Consider the following 9,069-nt stretch of genomic DNA (forward strand, 5'->3'; position numbering starts at 1 on the left):
CTAACTCACCTACAAGAGTTGTACGATGAACAGAGTCATACAGCTCGATTTGAGATCTCCCGGAGACTATTCAGAGTGAAAATACATGATGGGTAGTCCGTCAATGATCATTATTTGACAATGATCAAGAATATCGAGAAGCTTCATAAGCTTGGTATAAACATGGACAAAGAATTACATGTGGATCTGACTCTCTAGTCACTTCCTGATCTGCATGGGTAGTTTATCATGATCTACCATATGAATAAAATTGATTGCACTTTGCCTGAATTACTGAACATGCTGGTAACAGCAGAGGGCACCTTGAAAAGTTTAAGGGATACAGTTCTGACTGTGGTGTGAACTTTCTCTAAGAGAAAATCTTCTTTTAAGAAGAAGAAGAAGCCGACAAAGAAATAAAAGAATAAGGCCAAGCCTAAGAAGTAGGTTCCGAACAAGGCTGACAACAAGAAAAAATGTTTCCATTGCAATATCGAAGGCCATTGGAGAAGAAACTGTCCGGCCTACCTGACGACTGTCAAGAGCAGGAAGAAAGATGCATCTTCTGAAGGTACATTAATATACTCGTTATTGAAACTAATCTAATGATTTCTTCTTCTTCTAGTTGGATTCTAAATTCTGATTCAAGTGCTCATTTGTGCACTTTTATGTAGGATCTTGAAAAAGTGAGAGGGATGAAGGCAGGCGAGATCACTCTCTGGATCGACAATAAGCAAGAGTTGTTGCTGTGGCCGTTGGAATTTATCCTCTGCGATCATCATTAGGAGTTAGTTTAATTTTGAAAGACTGCTATTGTGTACCTATAGCCAATAGAAATTTAATTTTCATATCTGTGCTAGCACAGGATAATTATAATTTTTATTTCAATAAAGATATATCTTCGATTTATTTTGAAAATAAAATTATTGTATGTACTTTTTTGATTGACGGTCTTTATCATTTGCATATGAATGTGAGTATAAATATTAATGAGCAAACTATGAATGCCATAGGGTCTAAGAAACTTAGAGATAGGATTAGCCAAAGTATCTGTGGCACCTTAGGCTAAACCATATTAGAGAAGATAGACTCAACAACTGGAGAAAGATGATCTTCTTGGACCAGTGACTTTCGAGTCTTATATGGTTTGTGCATCTTGTCTTCAAGAAAAAATAGCTAAGCTGCTCTTTGTGGGACAAGAAAAAAGGGCCACTGAGATATTAGCTCTGGTACATACTGACATATATGGTCCATTCAATGGACAAGCCAGGGATGGCTATGTCTACTTCATAACTTTTACCGATGATTATTCACGATATGGGTTTATGTATTTGATGCACCATAAGTTTGAAGTCTTTAAAAAGTTCATAGAGTTCAGAATGAAGCAGAAAAATAGATTGAAAAATTCATAAATGTTCTTTGATCAGATCGAAGAGGAGAATATCTTAGTGAAAAATTTCAGACCTATCTCAAGGATAATGGCATAATCTCATAGTGGACACCTCCAAGGATACCTTAGCTCAATGGAGTATCCAAAAGAAAGAATCGGACCCTATTAGATATGGTCCAGTCCATGATAAGCTTCACAAATCTTTCTGTCTTTCTTTAGAGAGGTGCATTACTTTCTATGATTCATCTTTTGAATTAGATTCTCTCTAAATCCATTCCTACCACACTATACGAGTTATGGTATGGTAAGAAACCAACTCTTGGGTATCTCAAGATTTGAAGATATTCGACCCATGTCAAGCGATAGCAGGCGGACAAGTTAGAGACTAGATCTTTTAGGGCTCGCTTCATAGGATGTCCTAAGAAAATGATGGGATACTACTTCTATCTTTCTGAGGATCATAATATGATTGTGAGCCATCATGCCATCTTATTAGAAAAAGAGTTTATCCAAGATGGAGGCAATGAGAGAAGGTTGAGCTCAAATAGAAAGTCTCTGAAGAGCATCGAGTCTAAGAATCTGAACTCAGTAGTGAGCCAATAGATGTGATACCTCCTCCACCTCATAGATCAAGTAAAGTTTTTCGTCCTCCTGAAAGGTACTTAGATATTCTTATAGAGGATTTAGAGGAAGCATTCCTTATAAGAGATAGGGACATTAGGAATGATCCCAAAACCTACGATAGGGCAATGTTAGATATTTGAGAAATGGATGGAAGCCATGAAGTCAGAAATTGACTCCATATATTCTAACCAAATTTGATCCTTAGTAGATCCACCTGAAGGTATTGTACCTATTGGGTGTAAATGGATTTATAAAAAAAAATTAGATCAGATGGTAAGGTAGAGACCTATAAGATAAGGCTAATTGTGAAAGGTTATAGTCAACATGAAGGCATTGACTATCATAAAACTTTTTCGTCTGTGGCCATGCTGAAATATATTCATACTCTGCTTGTAATAGCAGCTTTTCATGATAATGAAATTTGACAGATAGATATAAAAACTACCTTCCTAAATAGATATCTTGAGAAGTTATCTATATAGAACAGTTTTTAGGTTTCATATTCAGTGATAGTAATCACAAGGTCTGCAAGCTGCAAAGGTCCATATATGAACTCAAGTAAGTATCTCAGAGTTAGAACTCTCATTTTAATGATGTGATCAAAATATTTGATTTCATAAAAAATGAGGAGGAGCCATGTGTGTACAAAAAGATCAGTGAGAGTGCTATCACATTTCTCATATTGTATGTAGATGACATTCTCCTGATTAAGAATGATATTTTCATGCTGACATCGGTCAAAGTATAATTATCAAAAGAATTTATCATGAAAGACCTAGGAGAAGCTTCCTACATTCTTAGTATAAAGGTCTATAGGGATAGATCTAAGAGAATGATAGGACTCTCAAGCGAATGTACATAGAGGAGGTACTGAAGAGATTCAGCATGAAAAATTTCAAAAGAAATCTTTTGCCCCGTAGACATAGCATTCATCTTCCCAAGAAGATGTGTCCTAACACATCTGAGGAGATCCAGTGCATGAGCAAGATTTCTTATGCTTCGGCAATAAGGAGCTTTATGTATGCCATATTATATACATGACCTGATATAGTCCTTGCTATGAGTGTCATGAGCAGAAATCAGGTGAATTTAGATGAAGAATACTGGATTGCTGTGAAAAATATCTTTAAGTACTTGAAAAGGACTACGATTTATTATTGATCTTTGGTGGAGGATCAAGCTAAAAATTGAGGGATACATCGATTCAGATTTTATGATGATGTCGATGATAGAAAGTCTACATCGGAGTGTATCTTCTTATATAATGATTATACGGTTAGCTAGAAGAATTTCAAGCAGTTGATCATTGTAGATTCGACCATAAAAGTCGAGTACATCACTGTCTCTGAAGCTATTAAGGAAGTCTTTTGGTTCAAAAAGTTCATTACGGAGCTGGGTGTGATGCCATCAGATGCATTGCACTGCATTGTGATAACAACGATGCCATAGCCCTCACTAAGGAGCCCAGATCTCATCAGAAATCCAAGCATATAAAGTAACGATTTCACATCATATGCAAATATCTCGAAAAGAAGTTTATCGAGATGCAGAGAGTCGAATCCGTGCAAAATATAGCGGATCCATTAATCAAGCCTTTCAGCCAGTAGAAGATCGAAGCTTACCTTAAGAAGATGGATCTTAAGTATATGGCTAATTGACTTTAGGTCAAGTAGGAGTTTATTAGATTTGTGTCTAGAAGTTAATTGTTGACTGGCACATTTTGTAATTTCAGGACTTAATCTTGTACGTGTAATATTTTTATTATCAATAGAGGACTTTTTTTATTTAATCATATTTATGTGTCCATAATTTATCCTCAAAATTAATAAAGATAATTTTATATATTCTCAAAGTATTGAAATTTGAGATATACATTAATTAGTAGTTAATTTCTAAATACTTTTGATCAAAGGATCGTCATGAAGAATAGTGATCAATTTATTCGAGATCGGTGCATAGTTCACCTCTCTTATGGACAGATGAGTCTCGGATCTATAGTGTAGGGACACTAAGATGAGGGTACGGATGGTTGTTAGAGAACAACTTGTATTGAGCGTGACCAACATGAGAAATCACTGGGATGTCTACTCACTCGTCAGTGATCTTCTCGATGCAGCAGTAGTGTGAGTGGTCCTTTAACCTGCAATATCATTGGCTATTCGCAGTGAGGTTACTGAGTTTGACTGCATATTTTTTTGGTCTCTAGCCATTCAGGTGCTTACTGTATATGTTGGCTATAGTAGGTTTAGATTTGCTGTTTGGAGTAGGATGCACCTAGATAGAATCTATCGATCTTAGTAGAAAAGGAGAAGTCCTATGGGATTTGCGAGACTGAGTTCAGAAAGTCATTAGCCAAAGCAAGTGTGAATACTGAAATTTTTTTTTACGAAATTCATAAATGAATTCGAGTCGAGTCAATCTAACATATGCCTGATGATGGGATCTGATGAGTTCTCCATAACCTTCGTCAAGTCAAAACTCATGATAGAAGGACTGAATCATATGATAACTGTATCTAAGGGTTTACACTTTCATCTACTGGCTTGTTACTACATATTGCTAGGTGTCACTGATGGATTATAGGATTCATCGGACATTGTCTTGATGATTGATGATCCTCGAAAGATAGAGTTGGAATTGTTCCAACCCATCGAAAGGAGTTTCGATAATATTATGATGGAGATCATATATATCTCACTACCAGATAGAATGAAATCTATGGGATCACACATTAAGAGATTTAATCTTAAATTAACTAATTGAGCTTATGATGTTTTAATTGGATTATGATTTATTGAAATCCTATTGGATTTAAGAGAACCATGCTAGCACATAGTTAAACCTAATTTTCTCAGGACTTTGATTGGATCAAGTCCATTGCATTGAATCTAACCTAAATTCATTTGGGTTTAGTGGGCACCTAATTGTGAGCCCAAGAGGATTAGATCATGTTAATAAGTTGGCAATTTAATCTACTCTTTATCTCCTTGATATTTTCTTTTGAAGCAGGGAATTGATGGAAAGAAGAGATAGCGCCATCCTCTCTTTTTGGAAGGTCCAAGAGGCGCCAACCCCTTGAAATGGTATGAGGAAGAGAGAGGGGCCCGCCCCCTCCTCTTGGTTTGGTGTGGAAGGAGAGAGAGAGAGGGGCCAACCCCCTCTCTTGTATGAAAAAGCCCTAGAAGGGGCACTAACCCTTGGCTCCCCAACTACCTACCTCTTTTGATGAGGGATGCCCATCCAGTCTGTCTATTTTGACTGGGGCACCCCATTTGCTTGCCAAAAGAGATTTAGATCCAACCAATTAAGTCTAGTTTTAATGAAAAATAATTAGATTAAAAAGGTAGAAATCCTTATGAGATAAGGACTAGCCTTTTTAAGTTGATTGGTTGTTGATTTGGATCAAGAAAGGATATATATAAAGAGACAGTCTCTTAGGATTTCAATGAATTGAATTTTGTGAATTCAAAACTCTTCCTCTCTCATCTTGATGCCTCATCCTCTCTCCTTTTTCTCTTTTCCATGCCCAAAGGTTGGGTGTCCATCTTCCATACACCAAGAGAAGAAGGATCTCTTCTACAGCAAAGGAACGAGAAGAAAAAGCTGCTGTTCAAGGGTTGAAATTGCAGTTAAGATCAATTGCTGATCAAGATTCAAAGAGTCAAAGATCCTACTTGGAGAAGAAGAATCTACTATGAGAAGAAGGATTCAAGGTTGATCCCGATGGATACTTGTAGAGGCCGGACATGTGTAAGGCTCAAGGACCTTCGAATCTGAGATCATCGATAGTGGTGAATTTCAATCCATGCAAAAGTATTGAGATTTGATCTCATCCTTATTTTTATTTTTTAGATTATATGCATGTCTTTATCTTTGGGCTCGGATAGGATTAGATGAGATCTAATGCATGTAGGGTTAAAGGATGTAACCTGATTCATTTTCCACTGCTCTTGAAATTTTTTTTTGAAATCTATGCATGCATCCTACCCTTTTTCTAACATCCCTTATATAGGTTTTTGATTTGAGTCCTAACCAAACTCCAAATTCTTATTTAAATAGGATTCTCAATCTCATTAGAATTCTTTCTTTTAATGCCTTAAGACCTATTAATTAATCTTTATCTCATAAGGAAAGGTGAGGGGTGCCAACTATTGGTGCCCACATCATGTCCTCATGCCATAAGGAGATGGAGTTGCACCCCATCCATGCTATCCCATAGCCCTATGCTCCAGTTTGATTTAAGAGGGCATGGTCCGTCTAATTACACCTCATATAATGCACCCAATTTGATCAAATCAAATGGCACAATAAAGGCTTGATCCAAAATATGTTGGTGCCCAACAATTGAGCTCCATAAATCTAATTCCAAATCCAATTTGAATTAGGTTTAATGTATATAACTTAACTTGATTTAATCCTTATCAAATAAGAAATTCACGTTCAAAGAGGAATTGGGTTTAACCATGTGCTATCAAGATTTTCTTAAATTCAATAGAATTTCTCTAAATCCTAATCCAATTAAGACTTCTCAAGTCTAATTGGTCAATCCAAATTAGTTTCTTATTTGTGTAACCTCATAGATTCAATTTTATCTAGTGGTGAGATATACCATGATCTCTATCATGATATCATTGAAATTCTTTTCAATACGTTAGAACGATTTCACTCTAACTCAACAAAGATCATTGATCCAGAATAATCTAGTGAGCTCTCATAATCTACCAGTGACACCTAGCAGTATGCAGTAATAATCCAGCAGAACTGAATAATGAACCTCAAGGTGTAGTTCTCATGTGATTCAGTCCATCTATTGTGAGTCCTGACTAGATGGCAGGTCATGGATAAATCATCAAACCTCATTATCAGTCATATGATAGATTTGATTAGTTCAAATCCTATTATGATTCTCATAGAAACTCTTTTCATTAATCACACTACTGTGGCTACAGACTTTTAGACTTAACCTCTTAAATCTCATAAGACTATTTCTTTCTATCAAGATCGATAGATTCTATGTAGATGCATATCCTACTCCTACAGTAGACCAACTGTCGCCAACATCAACTATAAGGACTCAAAGAGTTTATGTTTATATATCAGTCAAACTCCAGTAGCCTCACTGTGAGCAACTATATCATCATAAGTCAAAGGACCATTCACACAACTATAGCTCGTGATGATCACTGATGATCGAGTAGAGATTTACATGATCTCTCATATAGTCATGCTCAGTACTGATTATTCTTTAACAACTATCGATACTTGTCACTCAGTATCTCTATACTATAGATCAGAGACTCATCTATCTTGAAGAAAGTGATCTGTGCATTGATCTATTCGGATCGATCATCATTCTCATAGTAATACTATGATCGAAAGTAATTTAAAAATTAATTATATATGCCTATAATTTTCAATACCTTGAGAATATGTATCGTAAGTATTAATTCTATGGATGATTCAAGGACACATCACACTTGAATAAAAATAAAACTTGCCTTTTATTAATCAAATCAATCTTTTATGTACAAAATTATACCCTAAATTATTATAATATATTTGCCATATTGATTTTTAGGACATACATCCAACAATCTTCTACTTGGACTAAAGTCAATTGACTGCTAATCTAAGTCCCATATTCTCAAAGTGGACTTCCATCTTTGCCTGGCTCAATTACTTTATCAGTGGATCTGCCACATTATCCGCGAAATCTATTCTTCGCACCTTAATATATTTCTTTTCGAGATAGTCGCATATGATACGAAACCATCGCTTGATGTGCTTCAATTTTTGATGAGATCTCGGCTCCTTAATGAGTGCTATGGCTCTATTGTTGTCGCAATACAGTGGTATGGCATCTGATGTCATTACCCCAAGCTCCATGATGAACTTTTTGAAACAGAAGCCTTTTTTTGCAGCATTCGAAGCAACTATATACTCAGTTTCTATGGTCGAATCTGCTATGATAAATTGCTTGAAACTCTTTCAACTGACTGTGCCATCATTGTATACGAAAATATATCCTGTTGTAGACTTTCTATCATCAAGATCAGACATGAAGTCTGAATCAGTATACCCCTCAACTCATAACTCAGATCCTCCTCCAAAGATCAAGAATAAATCTTTAGTTCTTCTCAAGTACTTAAAGATATTCTTCATAGCTATTCAGTACTCTTTATCTGAATTCGGTCGATACCTGCTCGTGACACTTACAACAAGGATAATATCAGGTCAAGTACACAGCATGGCATACATGAGACTCTCTATGATCGAGGCATAAGAAATCCTACTCATATACTGAATTTTCTCAGATATGGTCGGACACATCATCTTAGAAAGTTGAATACCATGCCTAAGAGGTAGAAGTCTTCTTTTAGAGTTTTTCATGATGAATTTCTTCGATACCTTCTCTATATACAACTTTTGTGACAGATCTAGCATCCTTTTAGATCTATCCCTATAGACCTTTATTCTAAGAATATGAGATGCTTCTCTTAGATCTTTCATGAAGAATTCTTTGGACAACCATCTTTTGATCAAAATCAGTATGGGAATATCATTTCGAATAAAAAAATATCATCCACGTACAATACGAGAAATATTATTGTGCTCCTACTGATCCTTTTGTATACATAATTCTTCCTCATTTTTGATGAAACCAAACGATTTGATTGCATCATCAAAATAAAAATTCTAACTTCAAGAAACTTGTTTTAGTTCATATATGGACCTTTGCAGCTTGCAGACTCAGTGATCACTATCATTGGATGTGAAATCCAAAGACTGCTCCATATAGATATCTTCCTCAAGATATCCATTCAGAAAAATAATTTTTACATCCATCTATCAGATCTTATAATCATAGTAAGCTACAACAGCAAGCAAAGTGTGGATGAATTTTAGCATGGCTACAGACGAAAATTTTTTTTGATAGTCAATACCTTCATGCTAACTATAATCTTTTGCCATGAGCTTAGTTTTGTAGATCTCTACCTTACCATCTATATCTATTTTTCTTTTATATATCTATTTACATCTAATGGGTACCACACCCTCAGGTGGATCAATTAAGA

Source organism: Elaeis guineensis, chromosome 1 (genome assembly GCF_000442705.2).
Source record: "Elaeis guineensis isolate ETL-2024a chromosome 1, EG11, whole genome shotgun sequence".
Taxonomy (NCBI): Eukaryota; Viridiplantae; Streptophyta; class Magnoliopsida; order Arecales; family Arecaceae; genus Elaeis; species Elaeis guineensis.